This window comes from Glycine max, chromosome 20 (genome assembly GCF_000004515.6).
Source record: "Glycine max cultivar Williams 82 chromosome 20, Glycine_max_v4.0, whole genome shotgun sequence".
Lineage (NCBI taxonomy): Eukaryota > Viridiplantae > Streptophyta > Magnoliopsida > Fabales > Fabaceae > Glycine > Glycine max.
Genome location: NC_038256.2, coordinates 3,427,287 through 3,455,170, shown reverse-complemented (window position 1 = coordinate 3,455,170; position 27,884 = coordinate 3,427,287). Strand labels below are relative to the sequence as shown.

At 32.1% G+C, this 27,884-nt stretch overlaps 2 pseudogenes; one reads left to right on the top strand and one right to left on the bottom strand.

The window, feature by feature from the left end:
- Window positions 1-5,303: 5,303 nt before the first annotated feature.
- Window positions 5,304-5,832, bottom strand: LOC100808789 (cell wall / vacuolar inhibitor of fructosidase 1-like; annotated as a pseudogene).
- Window positions 5,833-14,460: 8,628 nt separating this feature from the next.
- LOC100785468 (ribonucleoside-diphosphate reductase small chain-like) lies at window positions 14,461-15,737 on the top strand (annotated as a pseudogene).
- The last annotated feature ends 12,147 nt before the right edge of the window (window positions 15,738-27,884 follow it).

Genomic DNA, 27,884 nt, shown 5'->3' with positions numbered 1-27,884 from the left:
TGTCTAATCCAACATAGTGAAAATATTATAAGATACCCTCTCACTCTCATATAAGTTACCTTCTTCTCATATGATATATCATATATTTAATTAACGTTAATATTAAATATTGACTAAAAAAACATTAATATTAATTATTTCTAAAAAAATATTACTTTTGACCATTGAATAATACCCATTATAACATAAAGTAATAAAAAAATTTAGTTGTTTTATTTTTTATTTAATAAAAAATATTAATTAGTCAGACATTTTAATAGAAAGTAGGTTTGGAATGTACAAATATTATTAGTTATGGGAAGAAGGATAATGAGTTTTAATGGTCTTATTAATGAATATTTGACTTCATGCATTCATTTATGATACTATATAAAATAATATTTTTTAATACTAAATACAAATTGATTTTGGCTTAACATTTATAAAATAAAAAAGTAGTAACATATTTTCGATTGAAGAATTATTGTTGGACCAAAGCTTAAAACCTTGAAGATATGTCTTTAGGTCTTAGTTTTGGTTTAATAATTTTACAATGTCAAACAAGTTTAATAGATGTGGCATTTGTATTGATTGTTTTAGACGGACATGATGATTGTTCTAGGTTAAGCCTTCTTTTATACATTATTAATATGATTCTAAGGTGTTAAACAAATTGATTCATCTCTAAGTTTCTTAAGAGCAATGAGGTCAACATATATAGTGTAATTGATTATAATGTTTTGAAATCAATTACAAAGTGTTACAACAAGCAACATATCTCTTTTCTACTTGAAATTTGGCAAGCTTTGATCAATTAACCAATTATTAGTTTCAGTAATCGATTATAGAAGACAATTTTAGATGGAGAGAGGCTTTATAGCTTGAGATAATTGATTAACATGTACTGTAATCCATTAGATTACTTTTGGAAACTTAAGGTGCTCCTTGTGTGATGAATAATCAATACCACAATTGCTAATCAATTATTCCAAAAAGCATGAGAAACTCTTTATTTGAAAGAAATAATGGATTACAAATTTTTTGAAAAGGTAGAACAAATAGGATTTTGGAGAATTATTTGATTACCATATTTGACAATTGATTAAATTTGTTTTACCGGTCAAAATTATAAAGATCTGTTAACTCATTGACAAGTATATCAAATTTGTCACAAGTAGTAAAGTACTTGGAAGTTCGAGTGTCGAATCCATGAGGTCTTTGTTTGTACTTAGATTAAAGCAAATCCAATTTACAAGCAAGAGATAAGGAATTTAAAATAAAAGATGTAGAAAGATAAAGATTTAAAAGGAAAGATAAGAGATAAAAGATAGAGAAGATAAAATATTTAAATTAAAAGATAATAAAGATAAAAATAGAAGATAAAATATTTAAATTAAAAGATAATAAAGATAAAAAATAGAAGATAAAAAAATAAGATAAGAAAAGAAAAATAAAAGAGAAAGAAAGATTAAAAAAAAAGATAAGATGAATAAAAGATAAATTCTCAAGAATGTGATGATGTTGGGACTTAGCTTGCCTTATTTGCTTATGATGTATAATTTTATGATTTTTCTTTATCAATATAGGTGAATTTATCCTACACATATCTGTTCATTTACTTGTCCCTAATTCTTCACGATGATTAGCCTATTTTATTTATCTATCTTCCAAATTCTTTTGAAAAGATTCAATGAATAAAATGCATGAAGTATGAATTTCAAATATTTACAAAAATGCATGGGCATGAAATTATCATTCTATGTCTTGACTTTCTGATGAAATCCTTTCTTTTTGTTCTATTAGAAGTTACCTTCTTCCAAGTGTCTAATCCCTAAAACTAATGCATGCATATTTTCTTTAAATTTTATTTAGAAGGTACCTTCTCTCGAGCGTCTAACCCCTAACAGAATATAAAAGATGAATAATGCATGAAAAAATAAACAGAAAAGATAATAGAAAAGAAAACACATGGTATTGCATTGATAAATAGTGAGTACATCATATATCGCTTTGACTTTTAGGCCTATCAGACCCTAACTAAGGATTTAGTCTCTCATGTCATGAGAGACTTTTACACTTTAGGAGGTTGAGGAAAATGGAAGAAAGTGATAGATAATTAATAACAAGGAAAGAGGGTTTTCCTAAGGGATAGACCCGGTGTGTTGGTTGTGTGTCTTCTCTTTGGCTTGACTCCCTTTGGAGTGGACTTGGGCCTAATACTAAAAATCTTTCTTATTGATATTTTTGATATTTTCTCGATCTTTTTCTCTTTTAATCCCTCATTTTCATATTTGCACGTTATAATTAAGAAAAATATCAAATCTTAATATCTAAGCCAAAAATAACTGTTAAATAAATATTTTTAAAGATATTTTCAATATATTTTTATTATCAAAATAGTTCATATTTAACAGTTATCAATGTCCTCTTTATGTTCTTTTCATTAGTGACTCTTGATACACTTTTAACTTTGAGAAAAATACTTAAACAGAGTCAAGTAAAGGAATTTCATTATATTTCTTCTGAAGATTCAATGCAAGCTGATCAAGATTCATTCATTAATGTTCATCATGATTTGATCATTCTTAGAAGAAGAACTTGAAAATATTGTGATCTACACATCAAGGTGTATTCGTTTTTATTCAGAAATTCATTCTTGTTTGTTTTTTTTTTTTTTATCTTGGTTAGGGTTACCAAGACTTTTGTAAGTTAATAGGATTTGAACTCTCATTCTTTCTCTTATAGGATTCAAGGAAATAGTAAAATCTAGGGAATTATATTTGCATAGTATTTGTACCTAATTCTCTATAAGTGAAAGTTCTAAGAGATTTTTAAAACAAGGTCCCTTAAGAATTGAACCATTATAAATTTTATGTATAATTCTCATTCTCTTTGACTCTTAGCTTTGTTGTTAAATCTTGGAAATGAAATTGGTGTTAAAGGGCCATTAAATTTTGTTTTTCATATGATCTTTTTGTGATAATCTTTTCAAGAAAACATTGATTAATGGAAATGGGTTGTTTTGATTGAATTAACAAATAAAGCCGTAAAAGTTCAATCCACTCCCTTTTTAGATTCTCGGAGAACCCCACAATTATAGTTTTTTTTAAACTAAAAATAAAATAATACTTTTTAGCCAATTCAAAAAGAAGTCACTTTAAATAATTACATATTTATATGAATATATATTATTTTAAAAAATTATTTATGCGATTTCCAATAATGATATTTGTTTTAACTGCATCAATGACATTTATTTATAGAATGGATTTTTAAAATATTAAAAAAATATAGTAAAATATAAATTTTTATTATAAAATACATCCAACACAAAAAAAATTAGAAAAAGATTAAAGGACAGTTCCATTAGCATCAACATAATTTGGTAAAAAATTACCCATGACACTTAACATTGCAATTAATTCTTGGTCGAAATATGCTATACTATTTGACTCATTAATAATATCTTTAAATGCTCAAAGACAAACTCATTTCTAGGAGTATCTCAATATTGTAGTTATTTTTGTCTAAAGCATTATTGTATTTTCTTAATATATATCGTTTACTTTCCACATTATACTTTATAACTGATGATAGATTCTACACACAATTCTATATTTTAAGGTTAAAAGAGTAAGCAAAAACATAAGTGCACTTGATTTTTAATTTAAATTTCCAACTTCTTTAATTTTTGAGGCTTTTATGATCATATTCTAACGAAGATTGTGTTGAACTTGAAACGCCTCTCTCAATAATTAATATCGCCGTACATATTCAAATAAAAACATTAATACTATAAAATCAAGTTTGGTGAGCTGAAAAGGAAATAAAATATTTAGTTGAAAAGAGAATAAAAGTATCCAATGAGCTGAAAAGGATTCCAATTGTCGAAAAAAATAGTCAATAAAAGATAGAAGGGCTAACTGAGTTCTTAGTAACTAAACTTTTTTGAAATTCAATTTTTTAGTCTCTAAACAAATATTTGATTTCTCAAGATCTCTCATTTTTTCCCATTAAGATTTGTGGTCCCAAAACTTTTGTTTGACGACTAGTTGAGATCCTATACTTTTAGAAAATTCAGTTTTTTGTTCCTAAATAAAAGCTTGAACCCATAATTTTTATTTATTTATTGTGATTTTAGGAACTAAAAATTGAATTTTTTTAAATTTTAGTGACTAAAAACTTTAACAAATAAAAGTTGACGGACATTGATCAATTAACTTTTTGCTTAGGAACTAAAAGCTAAATTTCTTAAAAAATTAGTTTAGGGATCTTAACCCAACAAATTTTTGTTTAAGGACTAAAAATTGAATTTTAGAAAAGGTTAGGGGTTAAAAACTTTACTAACACAAGATAAAATTTGAGAATGATTGAAAACTTAAGAACAGGGGGTTAACAATATATAATTAGGGGTGCACAAAATTCAGTCAACAGTGCAAGGCAAGACCCAGGTCTTTTGCGCTAGTTAGCACCTCCTCTACGGGTGCAGTTCTACATGTCCCCTTATGCCTGCACCTGATTGACGCTTCGCGAGTTCAAACGGTGTTTTTTGAAGAAAGAGTATGATTGGCGTGAGGGAAGAGTTGCGAGTTCGAGAACGAGATTTTTGGAAACTTTCAAGTGAAAGAGAGGATGAATGTTATAAATGAAATATATAAACGTTTTAGAATGTTCTTCTATCAAGAAGAAAATTCTAATTTTTTACCTTTTAGAAGGAAATTAAAATTTCATTTTTTAATTGTTTAAATTTCTATTTTAAAATTCCAAAATTTTAAAGGAGTCAAATACACCCCCTATCTACATATAGGCCCGCCACTCCGTTGCTTTTTGCCCCAGTCATCAGTTACAATACGATTTCTTGATGACCATTTGTAAGAAATTAAAAATTCATTTTAATAACAGCCATAGAATAAGACGTTAGAATTTTGTAATATAAAAAATTGATGTTAATTTTTAAAATTTTATACAATTACCTTATTATTCTTTAAATGATATGATCGATATTAGTATTTTTTTTTTTTTGAAAAATAGGACAAGAAAACAAAATTTTAGTGTTAGATATTTTAGAAACTTAATTTAAACAAGAAAACAAAAATCTTAAAACAAAATGTGTTTTTTTTCATCCTAGCTAAATCACTGTTGAACATCATAAACAAATTAAACAAACTAGTATAGATGTATAAATTCTGTTGGTTCGTCCAACCTTAATTATCACACTAACACAGAAAATGCCTGAACAAACAATAATGACATGTTTTATATTTGGACAGTTTGTTAATGACACGTTTTTTTTTCTCTCTAGTCAAACAGGAAATAATGAGTACCTAGAGCAAAATCCTAATAATGGCCCTTGCCACATTCGCCACATCACGCATACCATTATTCACATGGGTGAGTGGTGATTTCCCATTGAAGCGATTCTCACAAATATCAGCCTCAACAGCACAATCACTTACCGCATCATCTGCAAATTTGGGGTCCCCCCTCACAGCCCTAGTGGCTTGTGGTATATCAAGTATCAAAATCCCTTTGTAATCGACAGCACATTTACTTAAGGCTTTCTTATTCCCACCCTGCTTAAGAAGTTGCTTGATTGTTTTCTCGACTTCCTTTGCTTTGGCTTTGATCACCTCGACCAAAATCAATGCAAGGCCTGCAATATCAGCGCTAGGGGCACGGGGGTCACCTTTTAGGAGTTGAAGACAAAGATTAGGTTCTGGGGTTCTCTTGCAAGTTTCCTCAATGAGTTTCAAATCATTTGGTTGCAAAAACTCTGCAATGACATGCTGACATTGAAATGATAGCCACAACAAGAATGCTGCAAATTATAGAGAGGTGCTTCAAGTTCAGCATCTTTGTTAGAATACGATAGATGATATATGTTGATAAATATTTGTGTTTTAATTTAAAATTTATAAATATATTAATTCTATTTTATAAAATAAAATATTTATTTTAGATTTTCTTAAGATTTTGTTTTAATGAGTCAATTAGTTTGTTATGTTTGTTGTGACAACTGTAGGTTGGTTTTCCAATGGTCATATTTTGTTGTTGCAAAATGCCTATATATTATCTTTCCTCCTTTCTAAAAAGATGACAGAGCTACAGTCTCATCCCTTCCTTCCAAAATTTTCTATTTCTTTTCTTATAAACTAATTTATTTCTTGAGAGTAAGAGCATTGGTGTTCATAAGGTTTGGGGATCCTTTCGCTGCACACGATCGGAACCAACGGGTTGTCGTATCTTGGGAGAGGAGCGCAATCAGAATTTCTTACCCGTGCAGTGGGGGCGTTTTCTCTCTAAGGACAGCGTTTACGCGCTTCAACCCAGACTATTTAATTCTTTCCCTTGATTTAATTTTTTCCTTGTGTTCATTGTATGATATAATGCATTATTTATGCGTTGTCAATTAAATTTATTTTGCTACTGTTATTTTGTTATTTAATTCAAGACTGTGCATCTTCTTCGTATATTATTTTCCTTTATTTTTTTATTTTATTTTCCAACAGTCTTAGAGAGAAAAATGTTTTAGAGAGAAAATGTTTTATACTTTCTTCTTGCATAGTCTTTTCTACAGTAGCATGATGTTGTATCAAAATATCTATAATGGATATGATTGAGTTCCTTTCTAGTAAGCATGAAAAATTAATGGATGAAAACACAATGCATTATGTTCCATTAAAAATGTTTATTATATTATTTATTTCCTGAAATTTTACATTAGTATGAGATTGTTGAAAAATATTTTCTTTGTCAATTGTATTTTTGTTTAAGATAAAATGCTTTTAGAATTAGTTTGTGTAAAAAAAAAAACTAAAAGCATCTCACTACTTTCATTCCTGCCTTAGGAAGTTATCTTTTACTTGGTCAAATGATCCAGTGAACACAAGTCTTTAAAATCAGGACATTTGTTGTTTGGTTTTTTTAATTTCTATTGTTTAACTATTTTGTTGCTACATGTTGACTGATTGTCTCTTTATTTATAACTCAATGATAAAAGATAAGCCTGTGAAAATATAACACACAAAAATAATAAAATAAACACTTTGGTGAAACTTTATATTTTGCATGTCGTATTCTTAAAAGAGTACCTTATAAACAAAAGAAAAATCTTTATGAGCTATGGAGAAAAAGAGAACCAAATCTGAAATATCTTAAAGTGTGGGGGTGTCTAGTAAAGGTTAATATCTCTATTAATAAGAAAAGGAAAATTGAAAAAAAAAATATTAATTATATTTTGTTGGATATTTTTTACATAATACTACTTATAGATTCTTAGTTATTAATTCAGAAGTATCTGAAATTTCTAATGGTACTATTATGGAGTCTAGAGATGTGACTTTCTTTGAAAATATTTTTTCTTGAAAAATAAATTGTTAAATCTTTGTATGGTTTGAAACAAGCTCCAAAGCATTGACACAAAAGTTTGATTAAGTTATTCTTTTGTATGATTTTCAAATTAATGATAGTGATAAATGTGTGTATGTGAAACAATTTGATGATAATGGATGCGTCATTTTATGTATCTGGATGACATATTGATATTTGGTAGTAAATGAATTTCATAAATGATGTGAAGTTTTTCTTGTTTAGAAACTTTGACATAAAAGACCTTGGTCAAGTAGATGTGATTTTGGGAATTAAGCTTATAAAGAAAAATGATGGCATGACTTTTACCAAATCTTATTATGTTGAAAAGCTATTGAAGAAGTTTAATTATTTTGATGCGAAACATGCTTTTACTCCTTATGACTCTTATCCATCAAGTTAAAGAAAATTTGAGTAAAGGAATTTCTTCACATAAATATTCTCAAAGTATCGGTTCTTTGTTGCATTTGACAAACTTCTCTAGGCCTGTCTGATATTGCACATGCAGTTGGTAGATTGGAAAGTAATTGAGGAATTTAGTGATACAAAATTGAAGTTCTGATTTTGATGAAATAAAATTGACAAGTGGTCATGTCTTTGCTTTAGCTGGTTGTGCAGTATCATGAAAATCTATTAGACAAATTATTATTTCACATGGAAGCAAAAATTATTGCTTTAAATACTGCTACTAGTGAGGCTAAATTTCTTAAAAATGTATTATGCAATTTGTCATAGTTGAATAAGCGTATACCTCCAATTTTAATGCATTGTGATAGTCAAATTGTTATATCTAAAGTGACTAGCAAAATTTTAATGAAAAAAGAAGACACTTAAGAGTGAGACATAAGTCTATTAGAAATTCAATTTCTCATGGTGATTCTCTTGACTTTGTCAGGTCATAAAATAATATTGCGGATCTGCTTACAAAAAGGTGGACATGTCAACAAGTATTTGAGTCGTCGAGGGGAATGAGATTAAAGCCCATTATTTAGTTACAACAATGAACACCCGTCTCTGTATGATTGGTGATCCCATGAATGGAGTTCAACGGGTAACAACGAAATTGTTTGTTAACTAAAGTACACCAAAATGAAATTTGGCAGAGCTGTTCCGTTTCTCATTCCTATGACGAGGTGTATTATAAATTGTGGCAATATTAAGGTTGAGGTATTTATATGTGTATTTTTGGTGAAAAAAAAATACCTCTTAATGAATTCGATGACAATTATTGTAGGGGTGGGGGTCACAACCCACTCTTTGAGGATTCACCTAGTGAGTGTGGTGGTGGGGCCGCCACTGTGAGATATGGGCTAATCTCTAAGTGACACTCACGAAACAAGATACAAGCGCAAGGCCGTGTAACGCGCTACCACTGATTAGAACCTAATTGAACGCCAATATTGTAGGGGTTGTGTACTAAAGTCCAGTTAAAGAATATGTAGTTCAAGACAATCAAGTCACTACATTTTTCTCGGATGGAAGTTCATAAACACTAGGTATAAGGCTCAAACCCGGAAGGTGCCTTATACCGAAATACAATATCACATGCTCTTTCTCTTATGTTTTTATACAAATTATCTTTTAGAAAATATATTTTAAAATTTTAAATTATGTGGGGGAATGTTGATAAATATTTGTGTTTTAATTTAAAATTTATAAATATATTAATTCTATTTTATAAAATAAAATATTTATTTTAGATTTTCTTAATATTTTGTTTTAATGAGTCAACTAGTTTGTTATGTTTGTTGTGACAACTGTAGGTTGGTTTTCCAATGGTCATATTTTGTTGTTGCAAAATGCCTATATATTATCTTTCCTTCTTTCTAAAAAGATGACAGAGCTACAATCTCATCCCTTTCTCCCAAAATTTTCTATTTCTTTTCTTATAAACTAATTTATTTCTTGAGAGTAAGAGCATTGGTGTTCATAAGGTTTGGGGATCCTTTCGCTGCACATGATCGGAACCAACGGGTTGTCGTATCTTGGGAGAGGAGCGTAATCAGAATTTCTTACCCGTGCAGTGGGGGCGTTTTCTCTCTAAGGACAGCGTTTACGCGCTTCAACCCAGGCTATTTAATTCTTTCCCTTGATTTAATTTTTTCCTTGTGCTCATTGTATGATATAATGCATTATTTATGTGTTGTCAATTAAATTTATTTTGCTACTATTATTTTGTTATTTAATTCAAGACTGTGTATCTTCTTCGTATATTATTTTCCTTCATTTTTTTATTTTATTTTCCAACAATATATAGAAGGCTCAAGAATTGAAGTTGGGAAATAGAAATTGAAATCAAGTGCACTGAGGTTGTGGAGCTTCCTGTTCTTTCAGCCTTAAATATAGAATTTCTTGGAGAGATACTAATCAATTACAAGAATTTTAATGTGACAAGTAAATGATATTATTAATAAAATAAATAATGGTCAGCAACAGAGTATAACATTAATTATTATTAAATACTAATATTAATAAATGAGATTTTTCTAATCAATGGGTCAAAGATATTATTGATGAATCAAATAGTATAACTATTTTGACAATAATCAAATTAGTGATCACAAGTAGGGGTGAAAATAGGTCAAGGCGGTCTACAGGGGCCTACGATCTAGCCTATATAAAGCCTAGTCTGGACTGACCTATTTAATTAAAAGATTAGACTTAGACTTTTTTAAAAACCTATTAAATTAAATTGACCAGGCTTAAGCTTATTAAAAAGTCTTATAAGTCTGATAGGTCGGCCTATATATATATATATATATATATTTATATTATTTTTTTGGTACCATTAATATTTTTTCTTTGAAACTAATAAACTTTGATTACTCATTACTGCTCCATAACTTCCATTCCTATAATCAACTAAGATTTTAATTATGATTTAGGTGTGAGTCATGTACCATTTTATATTCCTCATTATTTTTATTTGCTTTCTTATTCCTGTTAGCGTTTCCTTTTCCTATTAGGTTTTCTTTTCATTTTAACTTTCCTATTACGTTCCTATTCCAAAGCAAACAAAAATCATATCTTTTCCACTCCAAGCTTTGATAGAGGTAAAACTTCAAAACCTTATCATTTTTTCTTGCATCTTCTTATTCCTTTAACATTTTTTATTGAATCTTCTTTTTACCTTCTCGTTTCCATGCATATATTCTTTCTTCATGGTGAAAGCCAACTAGCGCTTCTCCTCCTTTTCCATGAAGGAATATTAAAGATTTAATGTGAAGAAGACTTTTAAAAAGACTATCAGGTCAGACTAAACTCTTAAAGAGGCCAGACTGAGCCAAAATAAAAGTCTTTGATAGGCTATAAGTCAGGCCTCAAAAATTCATCGTAGGCTAGGCTCGGACCTTTTAAAGCCCGATCTAACCTATTCCCACCCCTAATGACAAGTGTCAAGTATAGTTTAAAAAAAATTGTTTTTAGTGGCATTATGCTCATATTTTCTAAGTATGTTTTTTGGCTTGAGCTTTCACTACCTGATCGTTAAGAACATTTTTTGGTCTAACACTAAGTAAAAATATTACTAACTTTTTTGGTAAAATTTAGAAAATACCATCAAATATCAATAAATATTAATGATATGTTTTCGTAACTTTGGAAGATTCAAGAGCTACTCCAAATTGTACATGTGATAAGAATGTGATTAAACAGCATCGAGAATAAGATTGTGTAATTTGCTTTCTTAAATGTCTTGGAGAAGCTTATGGATCTGCTAGAACTCAGATTTTGCTTATGGAATCCTTGCCTTCAATTAGCAAGGTCTTTTCTCTTGTTATTCAACTAGAAGGACCACTACTAGAAAATATACTTTTCACACTGGTTATTACGGTCTTACAACATTATTTATTAACTGATATTGAAACTACTGACGTTAAAAGTCTCTGCGTTAACATCGGTTTTTTAAAATCGACGTAAACTAAATTACACAGCATCGGTTTTCTACAAAATCAATGTCGTATCATAAAAAAATAACAAAAAACATAAAATATGTAGAAAACCACATCAATTTTTTTTTTTATGAAAATTGATGTTGTTGTTGAATATGAATTGTTCACTAATTCTTTTCCTTTCCCAATTTTTTCAACATTGTAAGCCTGTTCTGTATTTTTGCTTCAATGTTTATTTATTTAATAACTCATGATTGACTACATTATTTTGTACTATTTTACATTAACCTTTTTCTTGAAATAATTTTGTTTTTCAGTTAATTATAGGTACAATCATTTTTCCCTTCAAATTTAACTCATTTTTCAACTTGGTTCCTTTTGTAGTATTCCACATCCCTATGAGCTGTAACTATTAAATTTATATCAAAAAAATTTCTCCCACGGTGCATGGTAATATTCAAGGAAAAGTTGATGCTGAAATCTTAGTAATATGTTATGCTTTGCATGACTTCTGGAAATTCATATCTATGAGATTTGAGTTCTGAAATGCTTGAATGCATTCAAAACTTTCATCAGAAAAGAAATTCATATCTATGAACTTAGGGTCAATAATAGAATGAGAGGAGAAGAGGTACGTTGTTGTTCTGATGAGAACAACAAGGAGGAGGAAATGGAGGAAGGAATCAGAGTATCCTGAGCCTCGGAGTGCCGTTGGCATCTACTCGAAGAACCCTTGTGCTTCTTCGATGGTTTTGCCATTTGAGAGAGTTATTTGAAATTTTAATCAGTTGAAATGAAAGAGGATGAAAAAAGATGAATGTTGGACTTTGTGGGACGTGATTTGGATAAGAAATGAGCGAGTTATGGTAGAAAGAAAAAATTGGGAATGAGGGTTTCGCGAGAAAGATGAAAGTGCTGGTTCGTGAATTTTGAAATTTGAATTTATAAGCAACAGGGATGCGTTGTAATCAATTACATCTTTTGGTAATCGATTACACTTAGCCTGACTCGCTGTAATCGATTGTACATTGTGGTAATCGAATATTTGTTTTAAAAATAAACTTCATGCTTTAAGAAAGAAAAATAACTCAATCAAACAAATAAGCATAAACTCACAATAGAAATTAACCAAGACAAACAAATAAAATTTTGTTAGTCATCATATAAACAAGTTAATCGAAAGGAAAGTTTCAACCAACTTAATTTAAAAGAGAATGGTTTTGATGTTACCTTTTTCATGATTTAAGTGTCTAGATCTTCAAAGATGGAGGTCAGACTTTTTCTTTTTGCTTAATCTTCTTGAGAGATGTTCGCATCGCTCTCATAGTCCTTGGATAGAAGGTTGATCTCCTTCTCCGAACCATCGGATGAGTCATTGTCATCCCATGCAATATACGCCTTCTTGGATCTTCTTTCTTCATGACTTTTCTTCTCATTCTTCTCGGGCCATGACTCATTTGTGGGGTAGTGTGCATTTATATGACCGTATTGATTACACTTATAGCATTTAAGTGTTGGGGAACCTTCTTGAGATCTCTTCCCAGTGTTGAAGTTATGGAGTCTCTCCATTCTTATATTTTTGAAGAATTTATGAAACTTCTTCACAAAGAGTGAGGAGTCCTCTTCATCATCAGATTCTTCTTCTTCTTCTTCTTCTTCTTGTATTGAGGAGGAGGCTTTGAGTGCTATGCTTCTTTTCCTTTTGTCGGTCTCTTCACTTTGGTTGAGACATTGAAGTTCCATTTCATGTTCTTGTAGTTTGCCAAAAAGAGTGGCAAGAGATATAGAAGAAAGATCTTTACTTTCAGAAATGACAGTTACCTTGGGTTGTCATTCCCTACTTAAGCATCTCAAAACTTTATTAATTAGATCTTCATTAGGAAAGGTTTTTCCTAAGGAGGCAAGGTGATTAACTATGTGTGTGAATCTTTTCTGCATGCTTTGGATGTTCTCATTTGTGATCATCCTAAAGAGTTCATATTCATGGGTCAATGTATTAATCCTAGATCTCTTAACATCAGTTGTGCCTTCATGTGTGAGTTGAAGTGTGTCCCACATCTCCTTAGCAGTTGTGCAGTTTGAGATCCTAAAATATTAATCTATTCCTAGGGCAGAAGTAATAATGTTTTTGGCTTTAAGATTATATTGAACTCTTCTTTTATCTTATTCAGACCATTTCTCTCTAGGTTTTTCTATTGTTGTGCCTGTTGATGTGCTTCCATCTACTATGGTGGGTACATAAGGTCCTATTTCTATGGCTTCCCAAATATTGTAGTTTATGGCTTCAATAAAGATTTGCATTCGGGTTTTTCAATAGTGGTAACCTTCACCATTAAAGATAGGTGGCCTATGGATGGAGTTTCCTTCGGGAAACAGAGAATTTGAGGAGGCCAAGAATCTTGAAGTTGTGAAACTTTTCTCAAGAAATATGCTCTGATACCACTTGTTGGATCAAGTGACCTTAGAATAATTAAGAAGGGGGGGATTGAATTAATTATGAACGTGTCTTGACTAATTAAAAATTTATTCTTCTTACTAGATTCAATTAGGCTTTACTACTAAGTTAGGAGAAAGTAAAGAATAGAAACAATAACTTAGACAAAAGTAAAGCGGAAATAAAAAGTGCACAGCGAAAATTAAAGAGTGTAGGGAAGAAGGAAACAAACACAAGATTTATATTGGTTCGGCCACAACCCATGCCTACGTCCAGTCCCCAAGCAACCACCGGTTCTTGACATTTCCAATAACCTTGTAAAATCCTTTACAAGCAAAGATCCACAAGGGATGTACCCTCCCTTGTTCTCTTTGAACAACCAAGTGGATGTACGCTCCACTTAAACTGATCCACAAGAGATGTACCATCTCTTATTCTCAGTATTACAACCCAAGTAGATGTACGCTCTACTTGTACCACAAAGGATGTACGTTCCAATGTGTTAAGACAAAGAATTCTTAGGCGGTTAGTCCCTTGAATCTTTGTAAGGGGAAACAAAAGATATCTCAGGCGGTTAGTCCTTTGAAATCTTTTGTTCAGAGGAAAAAGGAAGAATCAAAAGAATTCTCAGGCGGTTAGTCCTTTTAATCTTTTGGAAAGAGGGAGAAGGAAGAAAAGATAACACACTTTTATTTTCTGCAGAATTTCCACTTGCAGAAAAACAAAGTTTTGAAACCGAAGTTTAGAAAGCTTTTTGGCAAGAGTTTTTGCAAAGAAAAACAATTGGCAATGGTCAAAAAATATTTGAAAGAGATATGTGTTTTGGATGCTTGTAAAATGCGTGCCTAGGTCTTGCTTTTATAGACTCTCAATGTCTGGTCAAAAAAACCATTGGAAGAGTTATGACTTTTGAGAAAATAAGTTAAGAGTTATAACTCTTAACTTTTTCTTCAAAACTATTAACTGGTAATCGATTTCTACAATGGTGTAATCGATTACACAATGTATTTTATGAAAAGTTGTGACTCTTCACAATTGGATTTGAATTCCAACGTTCAGATTCACTTGTAATCGATTACTAATATAGTGTAATCGATTACACTATTTGAAAATCATTTTGGAACATTACAAATCATTTGAAAATATTTTGAAAATCAATCTGGTCACTGGTAATCGATTACCAGAGAGTAATCACTCTGGTAACTTAGAAAATTTGAAAAAAATTCTTTTGTAAAACAAAACTGTGCTATTTGGTTTTTGAAAAATTCTTTTAATACTTATCCTATATGAAGTCTTGACTTGTTGCTTCTTGATTTCTTCTCTTGAATCTTGAATCTTGGATTGGATTCTTGATGCTTGATCTTGAAGTCTTGAATCAATCACTTGGACTTTTGGCATCATCAAAATTGTTTGGTTCATCATCATGAAGCTTGCTTCTACACAGAGGAGGTGGACCTCTCGTCGGACCTCCGCCACTGGGCCACCCTTAGCGATGGCAAGCGCCACTTCATCACCCACGTCCTCACCTTCTTCGCTGCCTCCGACGACATCGTCCTAGAAAACCTCGGCAGCCGCTTCACCAAAGAAATCCAACTCCTGGAGGCCCGCGCTTTCTACGGCTTCCAAATCGCCATCGAAAATATCCACTCCGAAATGTACAGCCTCTTCTTAGAAACCTACACCAAAGACTCCACAAAAAAAATTGTTTGTTTCGTGCCATAAACACCATCCCATGCATCACCAAAAAAGCCCAGTGGGCCCTCCAGTAGATCAACGCCTCAGAATCCTTCGCAGAGCGCCTCATGGCATTCGCTTGCGTCTAAGGAATATTCTTCTCCGGAAGCTTCTGCGCGATATTTTGGCTCAAGAAGCGCGGGTTAATGTCAGGGCTCACCTTCTCCAATGAATTCATCTCGCGAGATGAGGGGCTTCACTACGACTTCGCGTGTCTCTTGTACTTGCTTCTCAGGAAGAAGCTTAGTGAGGGGCGTGTCAAGGAGATTGTGTGTGACGCGGTGGAGATTGAGAGGGAGTTTGTGTGCAGGGGTCAAGGGATGATGGGTTAGAGAACGCTATGGCATTGTTAGGTTTCTTTCTTTCGGCACTTTTGAATGCCAAGGGAAACCACAACCTTTATGAAAGAGTGTGGAAGACCACTGAGATAACGATGGTGTTTTAATAAAACCCGTCATAATTTTTATGACCAACACACATTCTAAGGTGATTTTCAATAACCGTCTTAGAATGTGTATCGTACAAGGCTTTTTTCAATAAATAATTACAAAAATACCACCAGTTCCTTTTCTAAAGCGGTTCTAAAAGAACCATCGTAGAATGGCTATCGTAAAAACACCCATTTCTAGTAGTGCAAAGCCAATTTGTAAACAATTAAGACACAAGAATATTAGGCACATCAAACCTTTGAATTTACTTTACCATCTAACCTAGTATAGCAAATGCAATATAAGCATAGGGAAATAAATACAAAATATTAACACCATTTGTAAACAATTAATACCTTTTAATTTTATGAACAGAACTGACTGTCTTCAGTAAACCCAAACCCAACTCAGATAAACAAGTATCCACAAAGGGGTTAGGTCCTGTGAGGAATATTAAATACTCTGGACTCTAGCATCAGCATGTATAAGAATAAATATAATATTATGGTCATGAAGAGATATAGCATCATATTTGATGAAATTGTAATTTTTTATAGCCGGATAATTATGCTCTGAGTAAGATGGCTTTTTTAAAAAGGTCAGAAACTAAATACTAAATAAAACCACTCTAAACCTGCCAATCTCAAGCAACAACAAACACGCAGACTGAACCAACCTGATCATTTGAGGAAAGGCAATCAAATGCATGAATGACAACTGCAAACTTATCCTTGGAATCAGATGCAATCACCACAGGACTGTTTAGAGAAAGAACATATATTGTGTATGTCAGTGTAGGTGTCTGTTGGTATATAGTTAAGTTTTTTGGTAGTATGAGGAATACTCACTAATCTGGTCTTGGCTTTAAAGATATTGAATAAGAATTATTACTTAATATTCTGTAAATGAGTACTCTAAACTTGATCTTTGTTTTGTTTTAAGGAAACTTAAACATATATTGAGATGCTTTTGGTCTGTGATCCATTTGGCAGGTGCATTTTCAATTTTCTATGGCAAACAGCGAGACCCTCAATCTACACCATGCATGTCATAGGTAAAGGAAATTCTGAACTCTACCTTTGATTTGTGTTTTGGAAAACTTTGATTTCCCTGAAGAACTTACAACTTCACATTTCTTATGACTTGATTAAGTTAAACAGTTATAAGAGGAATTTTAAATTTAAGTGAAGACTGAAGAAGATTTAAAGCAGGACAGGAAAATGATTCTCTTGATAAAACATGCATGCCTAATTATGCAGAATCTGATTGCCTATGTTTTGGTGAGCCTTGTATTGTAATCAGAACTTTAAAATGCCAAATTAAAACTTAAAATTTTCCTATTTATGTGTGTCACGTTATAACTATGAGATTGTTCTGTAGATTTTCTTAGTTAATACTATGTATCCCTTAATATTAGGTCTTGCAAAAGCATGTCTTCAAAATATTAAAGGTAAGTGACTCTGCCATATGCCTGAGTACTATTAGTGGTACCTTTGATATTACACTGCATGATTGAGAAGCTTGAAATAGACACAACTGAAATGAAATCTATCAATGTGAATAACCAATCTTTAGAATATGATCTAATTGCTGGTCTCTGTTACTACCTGTTACTGCCTGGAACAATGGATATTTCAGCACATGGTGCCCAGGCTCCTGTCTGGTGCTCTTACAAATCGAAAATTGCATGCTTCATTACTTTCTAAATGGTTAGTTACATATTATTTGAAGTTAAGAACTTAGGGATATGGAATTGTATGGTAATTATTTTATTGGTTATTGTGTTTCTGATCATCCAGTTTATTCTTTCATTTTTTTGAATATTTTGGTTCGAATGGTATCTGTTAGGGTTCTGAAATTTATATTGATTGTTTCCCTAAATTGTAATTATTTGTGTTTTTTCAGAAGTTCAAAAATGACAAATGATGTTTGTATTATATTGATTTACACATAAAAAAAATTATGAAGAGATGAATTTCTATGTTTCCTTTTATTACAGCTAAGCCGGTTTTCAAGGAAATCACCAGCCATTGGATTACCTATCATTACACAGACCAATGAATTGAAGAAGCGAAATTCCGTTATAAAATTATGCATCTTCTTTGGTTAAAAAATTAGTCAGTTTCTTGTAGATATTAGTAGAATGTGTGTATGTTGGCTAGCAATGGCTGAAACTGGTTAGCAACCCGTCTTTTGGAAAAATACATTCTTCGGGCCATTCAGACTGCTGTTACTATTGTCGCTATAAGTATTTACATTTTGCCGGCTACAAAAGAGGCTTTTACCAGCATTCGCCGCAATTGTCGGAAATTCTTTACCGACCCTGGATACCCTGTCTATAACTGAATTGTCGGTAAAAATATTAGTATCTATGTTTATTGTCACTAAAACGCAAAATAATTGCCATGTAAACTCACTTTTGGTGTAGTATTACCCCCTTTCACAAAACAATTGACCCTGTAACCTCGGTTTTCAGTTAAACCCAGCCTCCTCGGAAATGCATATCTTGCCATCAACTTTGATGGCTCCGCTCAGCACCGCCATGGATTGTGCCTATGCAAAATCAGCGTCTTGCATTGGAATCTCAGCGAGCTACCTATATGCACCACAACTCTAGTGGTTCCAATCTTGAAGCACTTGGGTTCACGCCTAATTCTCCCAATCAGATGGCATTTGGCCAAACAATACATAGGAAATTGTAGCTCATTTAGTTTATAGGCAGTTTTATATGCCTAACTTTTAAACCTTCATTTAGTTTATTTGCAGTTCTTTAACTATAATGATTAACTATCGTCCATTGCCACAAAGCTGCACAAAATTAGAAATTGCAGAAGATAATTTGATTCCTAAATCTGTTGCCACAATGAAAAGGGTGTTAATTACTCAGTGATAGTTCATGCTTTACGATTCTGGGAGGTCCATGTGACGATGGGAAGGACATAAGAAATTTGTGAGAGCCTAATGGCCGGGGAGAAAGGGGTCCCGTGAGTTTTTTTAGTGAATTACTAAGAGTCGTTAGATCAAATTAAAATGAATGAGTGATATTTGGTGTTATACAGTAATTTGACACATTGATATCATTTTGATCCCATCGTATATATGTCCTCTCAAATAATAATACTTATGAATTAAGGAAAATATTAACTAATGTGTTAAGAATATTAGTTGAAAAAGTAAAATAGACAATATTTTTATTGTAATGAGTAAAAGTACTCCCTATAACTTTTAATAAAATCTTTTTTAATTAAAAGGTGACCATTGCTAGCTAAACAGAGGAGAAGACATTCAAACTATATTGGCACCCCTTCCCCTAAACTCAAAACCAACACAACCAGAAATTTACATTAATTAAAGATATATTGTTGACAGTCATGTGGCTTTCCAAAAATGGGAACAAATTTAAAAAACAGAGGTATCCAATATAGTGAAAATATTATAAGATACTCTCTTACTCTCATATAAGATACATTTTTCTCATATGATATATCCTCTCTCTCTGTATATATTAATATTATCAAAAGTAATATATTTAAAAGCTTCAAGTAAATTTAATTAACGTTAATATTAAATATTGACTAAAAAACATTAATATTAAATAGGGTAATTAATTATTTCCAAAAAAATATTACTTTTGGCCATTGAATAATATCCATTTTTTACTACTAAATACAAATTGATTTTGGCTTAACATTTATAAAATAAAAAGTAGTAGCATATTTTCGATTGAGGAATTATTGTGGGACCAAAGCTTAAAATCTTGAAGATATGTCTTTAGGTCTTAGTTTTGGTTTAATAATTTTACAATGCCAAAAAAGTTTTATAGATATGGCATATGTATTGATTGTTTTAGACTAAACATGATGATTGTTATAGGTTAAGTCTTCTTTTATACATTCTTAATATGATTCTAAGATGTTAAACAAATTGATTCATCTCTAAGTTTCTTAAGAGCAATGAGTTCAACATAGTGTAATTGATTATAATATTTTGAAATCAATTACAAAGTGTTACAACAAGCAACATATCTCTCTTCTACTTGAAATTTGACAATCTTTGATGAATTAATCAATTATTAGTTTTAGTAATCGATTATAGAAGCCAATTTTACAAGGAGGAAGGCTTTATAGCTTGAGATAATCAATTACCACAATTGCTAATCAGTTATTCCAAAAAGAAGAGAAGCATGAGAAACTCTTTATCTGAAAAGAGATAATCGATTAATTTTTTTTTTCAAAAGGTAGAACAAATAGGATTTTGGAGAATTATTTGATTACCATATTTGACAATTGATTAAATTTGTTTTACCTGTCAAAATTATAAATATCCTTTTATGCTCTTTTCATTAGTGACTTTTGATACACTTTGAACTTTGAGAAAAATACTTAAAGAGAGTCAAGTAAGGGAATTTCATTATATTTCTTCTGAAGATTCAATGCAAGTTGATCAAGATCCATTCATTGTTCATCATGATTTGATCATTCTCAAAAGAAGAGCTTGAAAATGTTGTGATCTACATATCAAGGTGTATTCGTTTTTATTCTAAAATTCATTTTTTTTATCTCGGTTAGGCTTACCAAGAGTTTTGTGAGTTGATAGAATTTGAACTCTTGTTCTTTGTCTTGTACGATTCAATGAAAGAGTAAAATCTAGAAAATCAAATATGCATAGTATTTGTATCTAATTCTCTATAAGTGAAAGTTTTAAGAGGTCTTAAAACAAGGTCCCTTAAGAATTGAACCATTATAGATTTTGTGTATAATTCTTATTCTCTCTTACTCTTAGCTTTGTTGTTAAATCTTGGAAATGAAATTGGTGTTAAAGGGCAATCAAATTCTATTTTTCATATGATCTTGTTGTGATAATCTTTTTTGTGACAATCTTTTCAGAAAACATTGATAACTGGAAATGGATTGTTTTGATTGAATTAACAAACAAAGTGGTAAAAATTCAATCCCCTCCCTTTTTAGATTCCTAGATAACCCCACAATTATAGTTTTTTGAAACTAAAAATAAAATAATACATTTTACACAATTAAAAAAGAAATCACTTTAAATAATTACATATGTTAGTATATATTATTTAAAAAAATTATTCATGCAATTTCCAATAATGATATTTGTTTTTACTGCATCAATGACATTTAATTATAAAATTCATCTTAAAAATATCTAAAAAATATAGTAAAATATAACTTGTTATTATAAAGTACACCCAACACAAAAACAATTAAAGAGATTAAAGGACAATTCCATTAGCATCAACATCATTTGGTAAAAAATTACCCAAGACACTTAACATTGTCAAAATATGCTATACTATTTGACTCATTAATAATAATATCTTTAAATGCTCAAAGAAAAAAATTCATTTCTAGGAGTATTTTAACATTGTAGTTATTTTTGTCTAAAGCGTTATTGTATTTTCTTAATATATATCATTTTCTTTTCACATTATACTTTATAAGTGATGATAGACTCTACACACAATTCTATATTTTAAGGTTAAAAGAATAAGAAAACATAAGTGCACCTGATTTTAATTTGAATTTTTAACTTCTTTAATTTTTTAGGCTTTTATGATCTTATTCTAACAAAGATTCTGTTGAACTTGAAGCACCTCTATAATTATTATCGTCCTACATATTCAAATAAAACATTAATACTATAAAATCAAGTTTGGTGAGCTGAAAAGGAAATAAAATATTTAGTTGAATAGAGAATAAAAGTATCCAATGAGCTGAAACGGATATTAAAAAATAGTCGATAAAAGATAAAAGGGTTAATTGAATTCTTAGTGATTAAACTATCTTGAAATTCAATTTTTTAATCCTTAAACAAATGTTTGATTTCTCAAGATCCCTCAATTTTATCCAATAAGATTTGTGATCCCAAAACTTTTGTTTGACGACTAGTCGAGATCCTTATACTTTTAAAAAATTCAATTTTTAGTCCGTAAATAAAAATTTAAATCCATTATTTTTATTTATTTATTTAGATTTTAGGAACTAAAACCCAAATTTTTCAAAATTTTAGAGACTAAAAATCTTAATAAATAAAAGTTGATGGACCTTCACTATTAGAAAATACACTTTCAACATCGGTTGTTTACGACATTTTATATCGGTTTTAAAACTAATGTTGAATGAAATATTTTTAACATCGGTTATTCAAAACCGATGTTAACATAAAAACGATAACATCAATTTTCGATGTTATCCTCAAAGAACTACAGCAAAATAAGTGTATGCATGATGAACCTTGACATCGGTTTTCTACCAAAACCGATGTTAATGTTATATATTCACATCGATTTTGTAGTAAAACCGATGTTAATGAAATATCTTAACATCGGTTTTCTAGCAAAATCAATGTTAATATATTACATTAACATCGATTTTACTAGAAAATCGATGTCAACGTTCATATGCATACACTTATTTTGCTGTAGTTCTTTGTATATTACATCAGTTATTTATAAATAACCGATGTTAACATTTCTACTTTAACATCGATTATTCGTAAATAACCGATATTAATATACAAATGTTAACATCGGTTATTTACATAACCAATGTTAAGGTTCATGTTGACATCGGTTTTTGTAAATAACCGATGTTGTTTACTATATTAACATCGGTTTTTGTTAATAACCGATATTGTTTTGAAGTTTTTTTATATAAACTTTCTGTTTTTACACAGCAAATAAACATTTTATTCTTCTTTGAAGTAATTTTAATCATAATAAACATTGAATAATTGATTTATCATAAACAACGATCAACAAATGAATTCAATGTTCAAATTACATAGGAAATGTCAAAAATGTCAAACCAAAGTAAACTAAGTTGAACTTAATGTCCCTAAATCCTAGGTCAGATCTCTAACTCGAAGATAATATTGTGCCCACTGGATCCGCAACGCCTTTAATCTCTCTAGCTGCAATTGTCTAGGATCGTTAAAATACTGCTTGATGAAATAAATGATAATAAGTTAATAATGTAATACAAATTATTAAAAAATTGAATTTGTTTGAAATAAACGTACTGCTTCCCAGTTATTCCTAAAAGTTCCTAAAATGATGGTGGACATCCAGTGCATCACATAGTAGCCACACTCAGTACTTCCTTTTTGTTTATTACACTAAATACATAATGGAATTTGACTATTAATTAAACAATTAGTATATAGACACATAAGAAATATATGTAAGTGGAAGTTTTATGTAAATGACGTACCTTGACGATAATCCACCTAGCAGGAGTCTTTGATTTAGGCTGTGGAGCATCATCAAGACCTTTTAAAGCACTGTTTCAGATGAGTAACAATTAAAAACTGGTATTGTTGAGGTATTTCAATGCAAATGTATTGAAAATAACACTAACCTGTTAATAATCCCCTTAAGGTAGTTGTCTGGCCTGTTATGCAATGAACAAAACCAGACAACTAGGTGTTCCTTGAGCAGGATGACCACCATCTGCCAGTGTCCACTGCAGTGGAGACGAATATGAGTTAGTATATTAGTAAACATTAATTAAATTCAGTTATTTTGTGTGACTTACCCATTTAGGTAGGCTCCAAGATAGACATCGCGTTTTGAACTCTGCATCCAAGTCTTTATTTTATATAACTTTCAGACTCAAACTGCGATTGCCCAAACCTCTGAATGGACAGTGAGATGTCTGTTTATGTTAAGTCAAAGTTAAATATTTATGAATTGAAAGCAATAACTTAGGTAATTAAAAGTAATATAAAATGACTTACAGAATCCACAATTGTAACACTGATATGCTGAGACATTGACCATTGTGTGTGATTTCGGAGAGATCTTCGTGCTTTATGTAGAGCGGGAAATTTGGATTAAAGACCCCGAACATGGTGGCATCCCATGTAACCTGATAAGGCCTCAAGAAAAACTCTGGGATGGTCAATGTCATCAGATAAAGCGGGTCATCGACCTCTGGATCGGGCTTTGGAGGTGGTTTTGCCAGAGACACAGCTACCTGTTCATGAAACAAAGTTAAATGGCCTAATTTGAGGCACGCTGAATGAATTAATTTAAAAAGAAGAAACATATAGTAAGAGTAAAGTACCTGTTGTGATAAAGATTTGACCAGATGTGTCGGCCAAGCAAGGAAGGTGTGAAGGGTCTGTCCCACTAAGGAAACCTCATCAGTGGGTACAGGAACTGGAGCATCTGCATATGTAACCTCCTCCACACCCACCTTTACTTGGCCAGGCAACAAATGAGTGTTATGAACAATAGTGGATCCCTCATAAACTCTTCCCTGGGCAACCAGGCGGGCAAGATCTACTTCAATGTACAAGTTGCACCTATCTGAGTCACTCGTCTCAGGATCGTTTCTTGAGGAATCAACATAACTCCCCTTTGTGCTTACTCGAGGACTGGAGGGACCAACCAGAGGCTCGGGAGGTAGTGCAAGTCCTTGAGATTGCATCTGGGATTACATCTGGAAGAAGGATGCCATGAGCTGCCGCGTCACTTTTTTTGTGATGGACTCCTCTAGCTAGTCCCTGATTTGCTGGGTCAGCTACTGCAATTCTTCAGGAGGCAGGGAAGAAGAGCTATGGGATGCCCGTGGAGCCGATCCAAAGTATTGCTTGATGGTGACACCGGCTCCAGCAGCACGAATACGTCCAGGGTGCTCTGGACGTCCAATAGCAGCGGTGAGAACATCCTAACGTCCATGGGGGACGAAGGATCCCTGTGTCACCTGCTCCTCAAAGGAATCCTACACAGAAAACACATAGTTGTACATGACATTCACAAAATATTGAAATATAATTCTAATGGTTAGTTGGAAATGACTTACGATCTTCTCAGCGATTTCCTGTGCGGCCTCAGTCATCATCTCCCCTGTTTTCTTCGTGCGGGCCATCTTCCATTTCACGTGGCGTCTGACCGGGGACGGAGGCTCGATGACGCCATCAATGCTTCCTAATTGTGCAGCTTCCTCCAGCTTCTTCTTCGTCTTCTCAACCAGGAGCTCCTGCTCCAAATATTCATAACCCCCACTAGACAAAACGTGGGGGGCAATGTTTTGTTTCTGGATGGCCTGCGCCTTTTTGTGCACATCTTACAAAAATAAAACAATAATCTTTCAAATTGCTAGAATGAAGTATAACAAGTTAATGTTTTTTGAAAAACAATTTAAATAGCAAGGAACATACCTCCCAAGAAGGGTCTCTGCGAGTCTGGCAAAACTGGACCCATTTTTCCTTGCTGATGCCATATTTCTCACAGACAGTGTCCTCCACACCGTCCTGATCGGCTGCAAGGGCCCATTTCTTCGTGAGGTCTGATTTAAACTGCCTCAATCTCTCGCCCACGGTCTGAAGTAACTTCCTTTTCGTCCTATTGTCAGAAGCCTCTGGGATTTCAAATTCCGCCTGACAACATCAAATAAGGTTTATTTGTTACAATAATGTATTTTTTGGCTATTAACTAAAAAAAATCAAATAAGAAAAGAAAAATACTTGAATATCCTCCCAAATCAAGTCCTTCTGAGCAGTAGGGACCTCCTTCCAGTTCTCATAGGTGATGTCCACCTTATCACGCGCCATAATCCTCAAATGTGTTCTTAATTTCTTCCTGTTGGGACCGTCGGCCATGCCGGTAGTAGGATCAACATGGACCACTGGTCTCTCAGCACCAGGTGGTCTAGTAGACAACGATCGTAGGTGTGAAGCTTTGCGTGTCCGCTTCACGGCAGACGGCAAAAGCCGATGCGTCGGAAGGAGCAGGAGGTGGAGGAGGAGGAGGAGGAGGCGTCGAGGCAGGTGGAGAAGCCATGATCCTGTATACATCATCAAAATGTAAATTTCGATTACAGACAAATATCGACATGCTTAATCTACTTTAACACGTAATGCAGCACAACAACATGCTCCTCGCTATAATGAAATGACAAAGAAAGAACATATCAATTCTTTAAATAACAAGATGCATGATGTTAGGGGTCAAGTAGTCTAAAGGCCCAATTTTGCCTAAAGTTTTTTGCAGGTGTGGTGGATTGTTTTGTTTCTGGGGTTTCTAAGGTGGGAGTGAATTTGTTGGGCTGTTGAGGTTTTTGGATTTGGGTGGTGTTTGATTTTTTTAAGGTTGTTTTGTATTTTGTGGGGGGTGTGGACTATGGAGTGAATGCATTGGCATCATCATGGTGGAGGAGAATGCATTGCACAACTTATACTCACCATGTAAATACTCTCATTCAAGCCACTTGTCCCACTAAAACTTCTTTTCTAATAGTCCAGGTATGTGCAGTGTTGCTATATTTTCCCGTGTACAATATGGTATAAAACCCATTGTTAGGCGATAGGCCTACCTCAATTTAGAACAGACCTGGTAATTGGGTAACTAAATCCTTATACATTGATCAAGAACAGGCATAACAAAACCAGGGGCAAAAGATCCCAGGTATAGGTAGAAAGAGAAATCTGCCAATTAAGAAAATATATGCAGAAGTTATCTAGATCTACAGACACATGCACAAGCACGCCAACATGCAAATAACATAAGGTTAAAGCAGGTTTAAAGCCATAAGTTCCACATAAGTTGAGATCAATTTATAACTATAAATATTAGCTTCTAATTAAATATGGAAAATCACATAGGTAACGTGGAAAAGAGTCAATTTTGCTATTCTAAATCTAGTGTCTCTAGTCTATCTTTTTTTTTTCATCAGGAATTGTGTATTTTATTTTTGTACAATGAATCATGTGCCACATTGTAATATGCTTAGTAAAAAGAATGCAGTAGTGAAAATTAGGAGTGGTATGTGAGTGATTCCCAATAAATAAACTATGCAACTAAAAAGTTCAAATAAACACTGAATCTTTCTTTTAAAAAATACTGAATCTAATAATATTCCAAAAAAAGAACTGAATCTAATATAATAGATATTGTCGTGTCAAAAAAATATAATAGAAGCTCCTTGAGGCACATGAAAATTGCTCCTTTAGGTTACAGGGAAAAGAGTCATCTCATCACAATTCGCAGGCCGAATAATGGCTACTAAATTTGTTGGTTGTGGCCCTGGCCCACTTTCGGGCAGTAGGTAATTGGGTCTTGCAAGTAACAACTTAAGTCCAACGAATTTGGAAGAAGAAGAAAACGAGTTTGGGGTTTTCCTTGCCAACATTGCTTATGACTGGTTTCACTAAAGTTCAAGTGAACACAATTTGGATAATCTGTTTTCTTTATTATTTAAAACACACTTATTGTCATTGTTATTATTAATATGATCAGCAATATGACAAAAGTATGAGATTAATTGCCTTGGAAAACCCAAGTGAAAGTCATATACTGTCTGTTGACTCTGTGGTACCTAATGGCTGGATTCTGGAACACCAATCCTATAAAGTAGTATGTACTGTCTGGTTCTTATAAAGCTATTATTATGTATTATAAATTATAATGCTTCCATGATTTGTAAGCGGTGGTCAGAAAGAAGATAAAAACAAGATTGGCCATGCACCTAATATTTGACAATTCAGACGCTACTATCAGTCTTATGAACTAATTCTCATGTAGGCCAACCCGGAAAATCCAATTCATCCACTCATTTGTATGTTACTAATTCATGCATACTTTAAATTGTGTGGACCAAATCATTTTTGTGTTCCCGATTTCATTCACGTGTTTACATAAGTAAGAGAAATTTGTATTTGTATAACATTTTTATTTTATACAAATTTTGTACAACAAAAAAAGATAAAAGAATAAGATAAGATGATGCGACGGAGAACAATAGAAAGAAAAATTATTCATGAATAATACAACGTTATTGGACTAAATAAAAGATGTTTTAACTACTAAACTTCATTATGGATATCATCTATGTCCATGATGCTTATGTTAGACCAACCCCGAAAATCCAATTCATTAAGTCATTTCCATGTTCTTTAAGTCAAACATTAAGTTGTGTGGACCAAATCCTTTTTTGTTGCTGATTTCATCTTTTGTTTGCATATAAAAATTATTAGGCCAGATATAAGATGTCTTAGCTACTAATCTAATTTTTTCAAAAGGAG